Genomic DNA, 15,675 nt, shown 5'->3' on the forward strand with positions numbered 1-15,675 from the left:
AAGAGCTGTTGTGGGATCTTGGCAGCCTTGTACCACTGTACAGTCTACTGTATGTGTTTGAGTCCCATTACCAGGGTTTCTATAGGGTTCACCAAGTTAAATAAACTTTTTAAGACCTTTTTAATACCACACAGAATGCAATTAAATATCTGTTTCATAATCATACTGGCCAAAATATGATGGAAAACCAGTAGGGATGATACAGTCTAGAATTATTCATTATTAGATTGTGCGCAACAATCTCCTGTCAAAACAATTCTACTTTTAGTTTATAGGTGTGTAATGTCTCCCAACAGACTGCAATTGGATACAAAAACATTTTATAACCAACATTACTTCCTATAGCAGGCAAAAGATTTTGTGATACCTTCTAAGGTCCGTCTTTTTTGGAGGAAACTAAATTCAATGTTTTAAGACTTTTCAAGACCTGCTACCTGAAGACCTGTTACCTGAACACAGCTCAACATGCAATATGGAAATCATGATAACAGGAGGGTTTTAAATATTTTAAATGAGAGCTAAATGTCTCAAATGTAAATCTGCTCAATCCATCCATCTCTGCTGCAGTCAAACTGCTAGTGTTTCTAGTGCTACTCTTCCTTTCTCCTGAATTTCCATTTTCGAGTTTTTGTCTAATCTCATTCTCTATTTAGGTCTCCGTTCCTGGATTAAAGCTCCTTTATCTACATGAGTCTCTCCTCAAACCGCCAAAGTCATTCAAGTATCTACACTAAAACTGCTCAGAGGGCGTTTTTCCACGGTTGATCGGACAGGAGCGGTAACATTTTTACTCCTCAGACAAAAGCTTTGAATACGATTCAACCACAAGCAGAAAAACCACAGGCACAATGTTTAACTGTATAATCATTTGGACTCACATCTAACCACATTAAAATTTAAGCACTTTCACCGATACTGCTGTTACACATGGAACCACTGGGGTTTAAAAATCAGGGGCTACACTTGTCTGAAAAGAGAAGCTAAACATTTTACTCTTTCCAGTAAGTTTAATAGCCTCCAGAAAGCGTACATGAGGAACAATTTGTTGGGAGAACCAATCTGTGCTTGTCTCCTCTCCAGCTGCCTCAGTTTTTGTGAATTCTACAAATGTCGACTCCTGGGGTGACTATCTCGTTATGACATCCAATTTGCATAATGTTGAGCTTTTCATTGTGTTGAGGCAGCTCAGAGTGGTTTGTGTGTGTGTTTTATGATACACAAAGCCTTTTATGAGTCCTCGCTGAATTCATTTTTGGCCCCAAGACCGCATTACTCATTCACTCATACACGCAGACGGGCACCATCAACAGAACTCATTCACAGCAAACAAAATCCCCCTATAGTCATACAGCCGAGCAAATGTATCATGTCTTTGTTTTTGGAGAACCACAGGCACTTCCGGGCCAAAGGCTCCTGCTCTGATCGTGCTTCCTGACTGAGTCTCTCCTCATCCGGAGAGCTGTCCTGTGATCCACTATCAGACCCAATCCCAGATTATCCGGCCCCAGCTGCAGAAGCTGCAGAATGGCTTCATTATGTGTCTGAGGTGCCTGATGAGAGAGGCAATGGAGAGAGCGTGGTTTGATCTTTACCAGTGACCTCTGTCAGAGTGTGAGCAGCCCACAGCATATCAGCAAGAAACATACCTGCCTAAATTTAACAGACACCCAAAGAGTGAGAGATACAGACTGGTAATCTCCACTAGCTGGAGTTTACCCTGTGAGACAGTTGACCTGTGGGACGGTGGCGTTTCAGCAACATCAATACAACTGCCACACAGAGGCTATCGGTTAGCATGCTAACATTTGTTAATTAGCACTAAACACAAAGTTCAGCTGAGGCTGATGGGAATGTCAGTCGTTTTGTAGGTATTTTGTCATGAACCAAAGTATCAATACATTAAAATTTGTACAATCTGTCTTTCATACACCAAGATGACTATGAGAAGACTGATTGTGTTGTGCATAATTAAGTGACAAATTAAATGCATTACGCTGCCCTCAGGCATCTGCTGTAAATACCAGAGTTACAAGTTAAAACACCCATAAATTATAGTAAAAGGGAGTACATACAAGAACAGTAAGGATTTATTATGATCACAAATCTGCCAAGATGAATCTGTCATGTATTTATCATCCAACTTATAAAATTAATTTGAGCCTTGGGATCGGTATGTGTGACAATATATTCTTTATTTCATTGCAGTCCTGAAATGTTTTTATTCCTGTTTCAACCATGTAAAGCACTTTGTAACTTTGTTTTGAAAAGTGTGGTATAAATAAAGATTATTATTATTTGTTGTGTGGGAAAGGAAACATCCGCACCTTCTTTAACCCCAACAGTATCTGTAACACCAAATCACCACTTTCAAAGAGTCACACAGTGTGGACACAATTGTACAAATTTATAGTAACAATTGTTCAATTATAAAAAGTAGCAGCAGCGAGTATAGGGCCACAGCTACACGTACACTGTACAGATGAGGGGAAGAGGCCAATAACCTGTAACCTGTATAGTTTGCTCCATTGTTGAGATGGAGGGGAGAGCAAGAAGCTTGGTGTATTAATCAACAGCACAATAAAATGTGATTATCAAATACAAAGAAAAGGGTAAAAAAAAATATCCAGAAAAGAAAACATTAATCTCCATGAAATACAGTAAGAACTGAGCAGACACATGCAACTTTGGCCCATACTTCAGAAGATAAAAGGCATTAAATGTCTGCACTTTAATTACTCACATATAGTAATTAGTTAGCTATGGGATGTACCTCCCCTGTTTTGACTCTCCCATTCATGCTCCTTCCCTCTCTCCCTCCACACATGCTCTCACTTGCTCTACATGATGCAGGCTTGGCCCATGCACCACAAACACACACCGAGGCTGGTAATTACACTGGTTAGATGGTAGTAATGACAGAGTTAGCAGAGGGAGTACAGCTTCCAGAGGAATGAGAGTACTCTGTAGAGGAGGAGGTGCCCACTGATATTGCTGCTTGATGGTATGTCATACCAGAACGGGCAGACCTGAGATCAGCGCGGAGTGCAACTAAGAGTTTGTCACAAATGTAAAAGGATCAGAGATGAGGAGAGATAGACCTGCCATATGTTTCTGTCTCTGTTGTTGCCAAAACAGAAAGCATATATATACATAAGTATATGTAAGATTGAAGCAGAGATGTATGGCAGAAAGCAAAAATCAAATGAAAAGAGCAAAGGCGTCTGAAAATCTACAATAAAAGTTTTTTAAAATCCTTACAGGAAAAAAAAACAAACTCCCCGGACATAAAACATCAGCAGCAGTTATGGTAAGTGTTTAAATTAAGCAAACGATGCCAGAGTGTGCGCTACATTATGAGCTGGTTTGAAGAACAGATGGTGGTACATATGACTGGCAGATGGCAGACAGGAGCAGAGTAGAGCACGACACTGTAATACAACACAATACAGTGCTGGCAGGGACGCCACATCCAGCATTCATGCCACCATGGCTTCTGAGGGAGCGGACAGACCAGCAGGTGATATCAGGTCTGCACTGACACTAAACTCAACCTGAACGACCTCAACTCATTTAGAGGTAAAACGTTACTGAAGTTAGAGCCAGCTGAAGTGATGAATTAAAAAAAACAAAAATAGAGAGGTTATTAAACTGAAGAGACTAGTAAACATAAAAATAACATCAGGTCATGTTGAAAGGTGTGTACTACTGGCAACACAGAAGCTTGTTTCCATTTAGTCAGACAAAGAAAATAAAAAGCGGAACTGCGGACTTGAAATTTGGACTCGAGTCATATCTAAATACTTGACTGAAGACTTTAAAGAGAAAACATTCAAGTCTTCAGCTCTGACCTGATAAAATCACCAAACAATACAAATGAAATAAAAAATACTTTAACCCCTCTTCTTACAGTGTAGTTGCGGCACAAAGGCATCTTTTCACTACCACTATGGACAGGAGGAATGATTGCAATGATCAATAACTACATACATGTGGCATATGAGCATGGTATTAAGATAAACTTGAAAAAAAAATCAAAACATATCCTTCAATGGTCCACATTCAGAGACCTGAATGACTTGATCCAAAAAGACTAAAAATTCAAATTAAAATGAAAAGACACCAGTGCATGGCTGAAAGGTCAGTGCCTTTAAAAGGAAGTGGTGGAGGTGAGGTTTCTGGGACCATGAGTGAAGTTCAGCTGCCCTGATGTTTAATTGTGCTGTGGAGCGGAGCAGTTGGAAAGGCTCATGATTAGAGGTTACAGGATGACTGCCCGTGTCCGTCTGCGTTTTCCTGATGTGAGTGTAGAGGCAACGTGCTTTCCCTTCTACAATAACAGATTTGTTAAACAAATTTGACGTGACGCTGGCAGACGAGCCAAATGGAGCTACAGGGCTCCGCTTCTGACCGGACATCTCACTCGAACCCAGCTATAAGAGAACAGTGTTCCTTCCTCCATAGCTAGAAAAATACAAATAATTTAGAGTCATTTGCCCTAAAATACTAACAGTAGTAGCACAAATGGTCATGCATAGGGATGGGAATTGATAAGATTTTATTGATACCAATGCCATTATCTGTTCTGCTTATCGGTCCGATTCTATATTGATTCCTGCTCAATTTTCTGTGTGGAAAAAAAGTAGGTCGACACAGGTTTTCAGCATCAACGCAACTGTTTTATTATCTCTGAGTCTGAACACAGTGTAGAAACAGAGTGGAGAAAAAAAGGCATGCATGTGACTCAGCAACAGTCTCATCATCTAAAATGGATGAAATGAGAGAATATTTGTATAACTTTCGTTTTCATTTCGGTTTTCTAAGTCAAAGAAAAAACTGCTTAGCCTGCCTGTGTGGCGGTAATGTTATTATAACATTGAATATTTACCCTCGGTAATGGACGTGCTGCTTGGTGGAGAAGGAGTGGCACTCATGGGTAGAGTGTCAAATACATGTCATTCCTGGAATTTAAGCCCATGTTGCGTAGAAAGATGTTTCAGCATATTGCTGGCGTTTTCACCCTTACTTGAAATGATCATTTTACAGACATTACAACTAGCACTGTTGTCATCTTTCTTCGTGAAATGAAGACACGCTTTGGACTGTTTCTTCCTCTCCGCCAGGACTCCTTGTTGCAAATTTCTAGTAGTGTAGATGTTTTGATGTCATTGTTTTGCAATGCACAACTCTCAGAAAAAGGAATTAATGAAAAAAGGAAGGAATTGATAAGCTCAGAGGCATAAGATTCTGATAGATCGGACAATTTGGAACCGGTTCTCGATTCGCATCCCTGGTCACGCACCATGATAAATATCAAAATTCTTTACGTGCAACACGAACTGCAGGCGATCCTGGAAGTCTGAGTCCCCGACCCCCTCCATCAACAACAAAACTCTACAGGAAACACCGAAAACAACATTGACATATCAGAACATTGGGCTTGAAGGAAATACAGTCTCACTCTGGTCTATATTGGGTTTGTAAGTCTGTTTGGCTTATCTGGAGGCGACATCTCTCCCTCTCAGACTGGAGCTTTACTGAGCTACAGCTCTCTCCCTGTCGCCCTGCTTTCCTTTCCACTCACTTTCCTCCCCAGTCTTTTCCTCAAGTCTGTCCCGACCCCACTGTCATTGTCTCCACTGATTTCTGTCTACATTGTTTTGCTGAATCCCGCTGATGTCGCTAGTGTCACTTCCATCTGCCTGTCTGTCTGTCAGGCTGCTGTCCCATGACACCGAGACAGCTCGTGAGGAGGAGGAGGAGGAGGAGGACCAGGGGTTGGGGTGAAAAGAGCAAGACGCATTTAGCAAGATTAGATTCAAAACACACTCACACATCCATGCATCCAGATGGAGGATCACGAATCACAGCCCACATCACCATTCATCATCATCGTCATTCACTGGTTTAGCTGCGGGCGATGGAACAGATGAATGGTGAGAAAACAAGAAGGAGTTGTAGAGATGGAGGTGGAGAGGAGAAACAGAGGGGAGGTCGAGATGAGTATGTAAATATTCAGATACTGCAGCGCTGGTGCAAGATTTGTAATCTCTCTGGTTTGAAATAACTTGTCGAAATAATCAAATTCATCCCAGCAGTGAAAGTTTTCGCTCACAAGGAGGTCAGAAGTCAGCATGGTAGCAGCTGGAGGAGATTCAGAGTACTGCTCAAGGACATTTTGACAAGGTAAACACTTGCCGGGAGGGGTTCATGAACCTCGGAGGTCTGGTTGAAGGATGGCCTTTCTAACCTAAAACAATTGTTGAACAACAAACTGTACTGAATAAAATGAATGGGGTAGCTACCACAGTATAAATGGTAAGGCAAATTTATATTGTTCTAAGTTATACCTATGTCATCACATCGCCCAACCCTATTACAATTTTCTTTTTATACAGCTTTCTGTCAGTATCAACGATGTCAAAATCCCTTTGTGAATAAAGTCTTTTTTTTTGCAGAACCTACTGCATTTTCTTAATATTTAATCCTTTGTTTCCCAGTGCCATGTAAGAGAACCACCGACATCCCTAGCATCAAAATATGGCCAAGGATACTAGAATGACAAAATGTATTTATAAATACCACAGAAACAGAAGACTAAAGTGTGAAGAATTAAAACAAGTATTTCAGCTTTTGTGGCCAGCACCTTTGTTGACACTAAAGTTAAAGATATAGCACAGACAGACAGCTCAGAGGCAGGTCAAAGTGCTTCCTGAAGCCAAACAACAACAGTTCTGTAAATCAGAAGAGGCTGCTGATAACAACAAGTTCATGACAACAGCCAGGAAGAATCTAAAGAAAGTACTGGTGAGCTGCTACTTGAATCAGAGAGAATTAGGCTACATCCACAATACTACTTTTTCGTTTTAAAATGCACAAGTTTTGCTATGTTTACACCTAGGGTCCACACTATTGCGTACATGTGTAACACTATGTAGGCTATAAGAATCATTGGCTAATGTGAACTCAGAGTATCTGTTATGATACTGTGGAGTATTTGAGTTTGTACATTGACGGAATGGATGTTATATTGTCTATATTTAGAAAGACACAAAAAGACTTTGAAAATACAATGATGGAAAAGACAAACAAAATGCTATTTACAATGTTTTAATAAAAACAGCATTATCTGGGAGGATTCTGTGAAGAGCAGTCACGTTTCCCTGCCTTATTATTTTTGTCCTGTTCCTGTTTACACCGGCAGACGCATGCCCAGTGTACGTGAATGATCATGTGATATGCGTTTTCAGGCGTGTTAGTATGGACGGAGATTACTTCTGAAATGGAGCTGAAACGCTTGCCTGTACAGAGGTCATGGTCGTGGCCCCGCACGTCAGGACGTGCCTTAGTCGCGGTGTTGTTGCCGGAGGTCGGACGATGCGGCTCTGAATTTTCAGGTGTTTTGGACGCTGCACGAAGGAGATAAATGTCACTTCCTGCGTCTGCTATGTGGCGCTAGAAAACACCCACTAATTATATGAAGTGTGGACCACACCTGGAAAGTTTCATGTAAATGAAATGATGATTGTCACACAGGGCTTACTTCCTGTTGCCAGTAGGTGGCACAATGACTACAACTCCTAATTGGCATGAAGATGTTCTCAGGCCGGACAAACATGTGAAATTTGGGGCAGATTAGACAATGTAAAGTCAGGTTACAACAACTTCCTGTTGCACGGCAAATAATGCGTCGCCACGACAACAGTGTTTGATGGAAACTCACAATATTCACAATTAAGCATCATCAAGGTCTTAAGACTTTGCTGAACAAATTTGAGGTGGATGTGGTCAACTTGCTAGGAGGAGTACATCAAAGTATGAAACATGGCATGTCCTGTTGCCAGTAGGTGGTGCTATGACTGACTGAATTTTGGCATGTAGGTGTCTTCAGGGCGGGACTCTTATCAAACGTGAAGTTTTGGACAGATTTGACGATGTACAGTCCAGTTACAAAGTACTTCCTGTTTTATGGCGAAACATGTATATCTTGGGGTGGTAGATCAGCTGCAGAAATTTTGTGCATCTAGGTCAAACATACCCTGGGGGCTACTGCGTTGAAGGCTAACTTCCTGTTGCCAGTGGGTGGCGCTATGACTAATATTCAATATTGGCCTGTAGATTTCTTCAGGCTGGTACTCTTATCAAACATGTGAATTCTGTGGCAGATTTGAACATGTCCACTCAAGTTACTACAACTTCCTGTGTCACGCCACGCCACAGACACGCCGTTCAAGTTATGCACAAACTTTGAAGAAGTTTTAATTCTGACAGTCTTTAGATTGGAGTGCCCAAATTTGAAGTTGATCCGATTAATTCTGTAGGAGGAGTTCATTAAAGTACGGAGCCTGTAAATGGCAAAAAATGCCCTAAAATTGTACCGTAAATTCAAAATGGCTGACTTCCTGACATGCATGAGACCCATATCAGATATCTATTTCACACACTTGACTGACGCGTGTGCCAAATTTCCTGAGATTTGGAACATGCCAAGTGCCCCAAAAATGCATTCAAAGTAAAAAAAAAATTAAATAAGCAGCTGCTGCTTGGGCCCTAACCAGTCACAAAGAGCTCAAATACTGGAAATGGCAGAATAACTTGAAGATTAATGACCAGAAGACAATTGCTTGCATTAGAAGTATCATGACAAATAAGAAAAGTGGATCACACAGCTCCAAAACAAATAAGATAAATGTTCTGCCAAGTCCACATAAACAAACCTCAGATTAAAATGAACAAAATATGTGATTACATGAATATGATGAGCAACATCAAATGTACAAAATTTACCGTGTTCTGCCTTCAGCTGTGCAGCTTGCAGGTGAAGCAGGTGTTTAACGACACAGTGCAGGAAGGGAAGACTCAGGATTTCTCTGAAGGAAAAAATGAGAGAAATAAGCATCTTGTTAAACTGCAGTTTACTTCTTTTTTAATCATCTCAGCTTCTTCATGGTAAGGCACTCTACAGCTAATTTTTGGTACAGTTATTAAAATGATTTAACGTTTTTGCTTTACACATGAAGAGTTTCATATGATGTAATGCATAACAGGTGAACATAATAATATAATAATATCTTTATTTGTGCTTCACATAGCAAGTAAATAACACATAAAACATATAAAAACAAATAAAACACAGCAGTAATAGAATAAAAATATTAAATGAACCATAATAAATAATCAAAACTAGAATCAGATGAAATCAGGGAAGGCGGTGCGATAAAAGTATGTCTTAAGCTTAGATTTAAATGAAGCCTCTGACGTATTTCCTCGTGCAGGGAGTTTCAGAGTCTCAGGGCTCTTATTTCAAAAGCTCTGTCCCCCTTAGTTTTCAGCCGAGAGTCTGACCATATAAAAGGCCCCGGCCAGAGGATCTGAAGGTGCGAGCAGGGTTGTACGGGAATAAAAGACCTGAAATATACTGAGGAGTCAGACCATTAAGTGACTTGTAAGTAATTAAAAGCACCTTAAAAATCAATTCTAAAACGTACCGGAAGCCAGTGTAAAAACCGGGGTGATGTGATCAAACCGTTAAAAGTCTAAACGTATTGAATCAATGTGACTCTCTTATATGTTAATCTGCACACATTTAACCTCTTGTATTTCACATAACCTGTATGTGGTAGTAATAATTGAGCAGCTGTAATCAGTTCCACGCTCATCAGGTCATACACACAGACATGTCTATTGTTTGTGAGGACTCTGAGATGCCTGAGGCGGTCTGTCTGTACAACATCTGTGCTGTAAACACGTTTGCGTACACACTGACTGTCTTGCACACAAACAGAGTTTAAAAACACCAGGTCATGTAGATTTTGCAGCATTTTTCCTCTATAAAAACTGATCAAATATTGAACCAGACAGCTGATGGATTAATTCCTTCATCTGCACACAAAAGTATACAGAAACAAACACATGTGCTCTGATTTTGTCTCCAACAAACTCTGCGTCGTTTCCTGCCTCATCCTCACAAACCCATCTCCATCTTCCAGCTCGTTCTTGAGCATGGAAGGAAATACAAAGCAAGAGTGGAGGCAAAGTGAAAAAGACTGGGCACTTTGATTAGAGGTCGAGGGGCCCAAGAACAGAGGGGGGAGGGCTCTTCAAATACAAATGGGACATAAAGAGAGGTGAAGTGGGGCCAGAGGAGGGGGCGGGTGGGAATCAGCAGACATAATGTCCTGATGGGGAGGCCTATTACTGCTTGACAAATACAGTTCTAATCAATACTGATCAATCAGGGTCCACTTACCCTGCCACGGCAAGAATAATAACACTGTCTTTAGCAGAAGGGGAGAGCAGGGGTGGACAAGGGTCAAAGCGTCAGTCCTTAACAAAGTCAGCATGGATTTAAGGCTCAGGCTTCACTCCACTTTCCGCGAAAATGAAATTAAACTGTAAGTGAAAACTTCCGAACCATAGCAGGCACCACAGACCCCAGCCTCAAAGTGATTATACTACAGCTTTTGTGTAAGTATGCAGCTGTTATCTCTCTCTCACACACTCACACACACACACACACACACACACACAAAGACACATATTGCATTAGTGAAATCAAATCAAACACTCACACTAAAACCTGTCACATGCTACTAGTTTACATTCAACTTACTATAACTACAGTGGTAGTAGGTGTAGGTGCCCTCTGTAAATGTAATTGATTCAGTTTTCATCAGGTGTTTTTATTAGTTTGCTCCAAATGTGTATTTGTTTGTCGTTTGTTGAGAAACTAAACACACACTGACTACATTACTATGCTACGTCCCATCAAAAGTACATTCTGGACGTGCCATTCAGACAGCAGTAGTAGTGTGGAACAGGGGAGCAAATGTGATAAAACTGCTGCTTTTCTGGAGAGTTGACACATCAAGATGCAACCACTGTATGGCCTTTTAACAGAAAACAATAGGCATGGTTGTTTTGAAGCATATTTTGGCATTAACAGGTTTCCACAGATGCCAGCCGACACCTGACTCACGAGTCACAGCCACAAACAATATTGGCAAAGTGGTCAGCTTGACAACAGGAATGAAGGGACTCACAGCTGACACATCGCTGGTAAACCACACACACACACACCACAAAACTACAACCTCACAAACTGCCACAGGGGTTGAATCATCACCTCTGTGCCACAGGCTTAGTTTAAAATGTTTGATGTGAGGATCAGAAAGCTGTTATCTGTGGCTTTGCTGCTGTTACTGAAGTACCTGTATCTGAGAACAAAATCTTCAGCAGTTCTTTCCAACCATTTTCTTGAGTCAGCAAAACGTGTATGTGAAAGGTGGCGGATCTGTAAAAGCATGAACAACGTGTGTACACTGGGTGTAATGATTGCCTGATATTACAGTAAAGGTCTCAAGGCACAACGCAGAACAAGTTTGACAGAGGATTCGGGAACACCAGGATGTAGACAAATGACCACATGCAAACATCACTGAACCGTTACGTGAAGCAGCAGAGTGCAGAGAGAGCAGAGCTGAATTCAGAGCAGACGTCCACACGTGTCTGATGGAAAGTCGATTTGTGTGACTGGGACTCTGGTAAAGTCTTGAGAGTCTACTGTATATTTAGTCGTGGAGTCACTCTCTCAATCCTCCAGACAGAATAACTGTCACACAGCCAGAACACTTATGTGTGTGTGTGTGTGTGTGTGTGTGTGTGTGTGTGTGTACATACAGTATGTTTGCAGGACAGTTGGACTGTCAGTTCAGCATAAATAATTCTATAAATAAATAAATAAATTCATCTGCTAGGGGCGTTTCAGAGAAGACATGTAAATCATAAGTGCAACCACCACTGATGGGATAAAAAAAGAGTCAGTATACGTGTCTGCGCCTTTACCGTCATTATGTTGTGATTAAGATGGGATTACTGTCACAACTCTGATACATGAATATTTCAGAGCATGTGCTGTGTCAGTCCTCCTCCAGAGTTCAGCCCACTCAAGTTTTTAATCAAAATGCGTGTTGAAAAAGAGCATGCTCTTTTCTAGGAAGCTCAACGGCTGTCACAATATCTGTGAAACACATAATAAATGTTTGTTGATTCATCTCAGCTCTGGGCATCAGATTAATGCATGTTATGATCTGGTACAGTGAATTAAAAACTTTCTGCTATTTAAGTTTTAGAAGTTGAACTGATTTTTACTGTTGACCAAAATGTATACAAACTTCACTCGTACTGCTAGCTTGTCAGTGTATTTCTAGGTAATAGACGTCTAAGACGTAGATCTTAAACAATTAGCTGATTAATTGCTTAGTCGATGGACAAAAAAATAATTGTATTATTTATTAAATAGTTTATTATTTAAAATATTTTGATAGTTGAAGTCTTTTTTCAAGCAACGTGGCAAACATTTGATGGACCTAAAATGTGAAGATTTGCTGACTTTCTCTGTTTAACATTATTGTTGAGTGAATATTTTTTGGTTTTGGACAAAACAAGCCAATGAAAGATTGCGATGAGCATTTTTTATTAATAGATAATGAAAATAATGGTTAGTTGCAGCCCTATTTTTAAACAACACACCTGGCAATTACCAAGAATCATTTGATCTTGTTTAAGCTGCAGACTTTGAACAATTATGCAGCCCACTGTCACTATAAACAAAAATACAAAATGTTCACTTTTAAGGTTTTTCCTGTAACTTTCACTCATCTTTCAACTGAAAATCTCACTAGAATTACACACAGCAGTCACTTCATTGTTCTCTGAATATTGTGTCTATGTTTGCATATCCTTTACATAATATGCTGTAGTCTGGAGTGTGTAATGAGTACACATGCTGCAGGAGAGGGAGGGAACCCCCTGCAGAGAAGGGTGGGCAGCCCCATTCACACGCCAACACTGGGAGGTGGGGACTGCCACACTTTCATCCCTTTCACATCTCCGTTCCTCGGCACGCCCCTCTGTCTTCCCCCGTGATTCTCGCCACCTCATCGTATTCGAATTGAAATGGAGCAATGGGGAAAAAAAGACCTTGCTTTGCTTCCTCTGTGAGTCGCACACATGAATGACACGTGGCTCTGTCCCGCTGTGAAGATCTTCATTAGGATAAAATCAGGATGGAGTGGGAGTGTTGCTTGGGGGAAAAACACTGGAAAAGCAGAATGAAACCAGACAGTGTGCTCTTAAGGTATCCCTGTGTACACTATAAATATATCAAGCGGAGAGTCAAAAAACGCCATGTTTACTGCCATCCATCAAATGTTTTAGGCTGTAATTATCTACTCAAAGTATTTCTGGAAAGAATCCTAAACTCGCTGGAAGTGTGTAGGTGTTTGTTCCAATGATTATTTATTGAGACTCATATTTTTAATTATTACTTGCTAATAAACTTATGATTGCGCTATGTTAATAATATTCCAATCTGAGCTTCCTTAACACAAACAAAAACAATAACTCAAAATCTGACATTTCTCAATTTTTTAAAAGGGCTGAGTGAAGTCCACTGGCTGCGTGCTTTGACTCTGGGCAACATTAGAGGAAAATACAGTGATGAAGTCATATGCAATACACAGAGATCCTTTTACCAAAACCACTTGGAAATGCTGCTGTAGCCGTTTGATCGTTATGCTGGTGCTGGTTGCCATAGGAACGGGAATGTGCACCAGCAAAAAAGACGTATGATGTAGGCGGCGGGCCGCAGACAATCAGAACACACAACCTGAGAGCGCAGCAGTTGATAATGAGACATGTAAAAATAATAATCCACATAACACGGCCACCAGTTGGTCACCTTGCAGAAAAGCTTGCTCGCTCATACACACACACACACACACACACACACACACACACACACACACACACACACAGCATGTGCTTTACTGGAATAACTGAACAACTCTAAACTTTGCTCATTCGAGGTGCTGCAGTGGATCTTTCTTTATTCTTTAATTTGACTTCTACGTCTGTGAAGCGTTCACCCAGATGTCCTCAGATCTGTTCCTTCTCCCTCTGTGGTTTAATCAGTCTGTCGATGTCCCCTCGCTCTCCCTCTCGGGCAGGCTACTCGCGACCACGTGCCATGCAAGCATCAAAGCATGTTAGAACAGGCTCTAAACTCTTCAAACACATGAAAAAGCTTAGGGCTGTAAAAATGCACTCATCAGCAGACTTCCAGCATCTGTTACTTGTTTTTGTTTCCATAGAATAATCCAGTCTAGCAAATTCCTTGCATTTTCTATAGATGGTCGTCTTAGACGCTATCTATGGCGATTAATCAGCCATATGCCAAGCTCCAGAGCCTGCTGTATGGAGAGGCTTTTCAATTACATCTGCAAAGCTTGAACCCGGTGACAGTAAGTAAGGAGGATTAGCGGAGGAGAAACTTTACTGTATGACTGGAAGTTTACAGGTTAAGCAACCACAAAATGCCCTCTGGCCTTCCTAAATAACGACTTTTTAAGAATATAATAGAAAGGGCCCTTAACTCAGTGCTGTTCAGTCTGACAATACATACATTTGTATGTGTTTGTGTGAGTGATTAAATGTACACGAATACACATATGTACTGTAATATAATCTCCACTTCTAACAATGTCCTAAGACAGCTGCTGTAAAGGATGAATGACGTCTTAGAGAGAACAGGCCTGCATGTTTTGTACTTATCACAGACGAAAGGGGGATTTTGTCACCACACAGACATTTTCTCAACACACAGCCATTCTCCTGGCTCATCAAGGCATATCACCTGGCGTCAGGTAACTGTCGGTACAGACGACGATTACCATCTAGATTTTGTCGGCTAGCTACTTGTTGCAGCTGCAGGCCCGCATTTTATCGGACTGTCTAACAAACTGCCAGACGCATTCCTGTGCAGTGATGTGCAGGTCAGACGTGAAACTAGTCGACTCCTCTCTGTTGAAAAGACCAGCTTCGGTGATACTTTGATCCAAACTCAGGCCAGAGGGCACATTCCTTACAAGACTTAAGGAAGGACAAGACTCTTGGCAGTAAAGGGGACAACATGCAGGAAAATAAGCTCACAATGCAAAAACATATGGAAGAGAAAACAATTAAATTCATTTTTCAGTTAAATTTTATTTATATAGCACCAATTCACAAGATATCTTATTGCACGTTTCCTATACAGCAGGTCTAGCCCGTACTCTTTATAATATTATTTACAGAGACCCAACAATTCCCACCATGAGCAAGCACTTAGTGACAGTGGCAAGAAAAAGCTTACTTTAAGAGGCAGAAACCTCGAGCCGAACCAGACCAGGCCAATAAGGAAGCTACATACTCTGCTCTTGGACTCGGCTTTTATCCCCACAGGCGGGCGGTGAGACTGGGTGTGTTTCTGGGTGTGTTTCTGTGTGTGTGTGTGCAGAGGTAACGAAGGGTCCTCGGGGTGACTTACACTGTCACAGCTGTTGCAGCTCCCACAGAGACGTCTCAGGGGAGACCAGCGGGCTACTGCTGCTCCACACTGATTAACCCGAGGGCGTGCACATGGACCGTCGAGGAAAACACTCGCTCACACACATTTACACACAGACAGAGGCAGGCCTGTATGTTCACTAGATATTATGGTATATAACATAACAGTTAAACATTCATTAAATAATTCAGTAGTACTCATCTTCTATAGCTATAGACAATGCTCTTGGGGTTTCCTTATGTGCATTTTTACTCCTGTATTTTATTTTTGAATTATTTATTATCTAAATA

At 41.0% G+C, this 15,675-nt stretch overlaps 1 protein-coding gene across 5 annotated transcripts in view; it reads right to left on the reverse strand.

The window, feature by feature from the left end:
• sipa1l3 (signal-induced proliferation-associated 1 like 3) overlaps positions 1-15,675 on the reverse strand; it is a 74,618-nt gene that overhangs the window by 31,730 nt on the left and 27,213 nt on the right. For 3 of the 5 annotated variants that reach the window (XM_044204045.1, XM_044204044.1, XM_044204049.1), the window contains exon 2: positions 8,785-8,867. The gene's annotated coding sequence lies outside the window, so the exon portion shown is untranslated. Of the gene's footprint in view, positions 1-5,830; positions 5,909-8,784; positions 8,868-15,675 lie in introns of all 5 variants that reach the window. The other 2 variants (XM_044204047.1, XM_044204046.1) reach the window with 1 other exon arrangement.

This window comes from Siniperca chuatsi, linkage group LG7 (assembly GCF_020085105.1).
Source record: "Siniperca chuatsi isolate FFG_IHB_CAS linkage group LG7, ASM2008510v1, whole genome shotgun sequence".
Classification (NCBI taxonomy): Eukaryota; Metazoa; Chordata; class Actinopteri; order Centrarchiformes; family Sinipercidae; genus Siniperca; species Siniperca chuatsi.